This window comes from Merops nubicus, unplaced genomic scaffold (assembly GCF_000691845.1).
Source record: "Merops nubicus isolate BGI_N331 unplaced genomic scaffold, ASM69184v1 scaffold37572, whole genome shotgun sequence".
Lineage (NCBI taxonomy): Eukaryota > Metazoa > Chordata > Aves > Coraciiformes > Meropidae > Merops > Merops nubicus.
In genome coordinates, this window is record NW_008596241.1 from 1 (window position 1) to 2220 (window position 2220).

Consider the following 2220-nt stretch of genomic DNA (forward strand, 5'->3'; position numbering starts at 1 on the left):
GGCGGCGCTTCCGTGTCCCACGTGTCCCGCCCTGGCCGCCGGACGGGATCCGCGCTGCGCTCCCGGGGCTCTTGTCTGCTAACGTAGAATGTTTCAAAAGTTGGGATGCTTCAAAAGGTTTGGGTCGGCAGAACCACTGCCGTGGGTTTCCGGAGGGCGGACTGGGCTTGTGCGGGACGCTGGGTGAGAGAGCCCCTTGGGGAGACAGCCCTGAAGGGCAGGGGGGTGCAGGAAGGCTCAGGAGCAGGCTGTCTCCACGTGTCGTAAGACGAACCGACCGGGCTGAACTGGGAGGTTTCGTGGGAACTTGGGAAAAAAAAAAGAGAGTTTACCCCCTTTGGAAGAAGGGGCAGGCACCTCAAGAAGAGTGCAGAGATCTACTCAGGTCATACAGAGGGAGCATCAGAAAAGCAAAAGTCCAGCTAGAGCTCAGCCTGGTCACTGTTGTAAGAAATAATAAAGATTTTTGCAAATATAATAACAATGAAAAGAGACAAGGAGAATCTCCACCCTTATTGGATGCAGGGGAGGAACATTGCCGCTAAGGATGAGGAAAAGTCTGAGGTATTTAATGCCTTCTTTAACTCCGTCTTCAATAGTCAGACCAATTATCCTCAGGGTATTCAGCCCCCTGAGTTGAGACAGGGACAGAGAGTAGGACGAACCCTCTGTAATCCAGGAGGGAGCAGTTAAGGATCTGCTATGCTAGCTGGACATTCACAGGTCTATAGGGTTGGTTGGGATCCACCTGAGAGTGCTGAGGGAGCTGGTGGAGAATCTTGTCAAGGCACTCCATGATTTATCAGCAGTCCTGGTTAATAGGGGAGGTCTTGGATGACTGGGGGCTTGCTAGTGTGACCCCCATCTACAAGAAGGGCTGGAAGGTGAATCTGGGGCCTGGCACTACAGGCCTGGCAGCTTGACCTTGTGCTGGGGAATATTGTGGAATGGCTCATTCTGAGTGCACTCACGTGGCATGTGCAGGACAACCAGGGGCTCAGGCCCAGCCAGAATGGGTTCATAAAAGGCAGGTCCTGCTGGAAAGCTGCCAGGCAATAAAGGACCTGGGGCTGCTGGTGGAGAGCTGGCTGAACATAAGCCAGCAGTGTGCCCAGGTGGCCAAAAAAGCCAACAGTGTCCTGGCTGTTGTGTGGCCAGCAGGACTAGGGAAGCGATCGTCCTCCTGTATGCGGCACTGGCGAGGCCACAGCTTGAGTACTGTGTTCAGTTTTGGGCACCACAGTGTAAGGACAGTGAGGTGCTGAAGTGGGTCCAGAGAAGGGCAACGCAGCTGGGGAAAGGTCTGGGGAACAAAAATGTCTTATCAGGAGCAGCTGAGGGAACTGGGGTTGTTTAGTCTGGAGAAGAGGAGGTTGAGAGGAGACCTTATTGCTCTACAACTACCTGAAAGGATGTTGTAGTGAAGTGGGTGTTGGTTTCATCTTCCAGGTAACGAGCAATAGGACAAGAGGAAATGGTTTATTTGTTCAAAGAGTAGTGAGGCATTGGAACAGGCTGCCCAGGGAGTCACTATTCCTGGAGGTGTTTAGAAGATGTATGGACATGTACTTCAGGACACGGTTTAGTGGTCATGGTAGTGTTGGGTTGATGTTTGGACTTGATGATCTTAGAGGTCTTTTCCAACCTTTATGATTCTATAAATGCAACTGAAACTCACTGCTTCCCTAGTTATGGAATTCATTACAAGTCAAGGGAAAATAATCCAAAACAGGCGTAAATCTTACACAGGTAGAGGGTGGTGTAATTTGTACTTTTTGGATGGCCACAGTATTGCAACAGTTAGAAAACATGGAGTTTTTTCCATTCAAGTTAACTTTATGTGAAAAATACTTGTTTGTTTGTTTGCTTTTGTGATGTGTAAGAACGCTGATACTTGACCCTTATGATTCCTGACTTTCTATTTATTACTTGGAACAGCGGGTGCTGTTGGAGCAGCTTTTGCATAGCAAGAAAATGTTATCTGAATATTGTTTTAAAAATGGGTAACCCGAACTAGGTAGCAAGATGAAAATAAATAACCAAGTAAACAATGAAAATAAGTAAACGGAGAAAATAAATAAACAGACCTAAGAGCAGCTGCTGGTCCTGAGGTTTGGTGAGGAAGAGGTCCTGCTAAATGTTGGTATTTGCTTTATTCTGGTCATAGCGTTTAGTCCCCAGTTGTGGATTGAGGAATGGTGTATTAATTTTTGTGAGGGA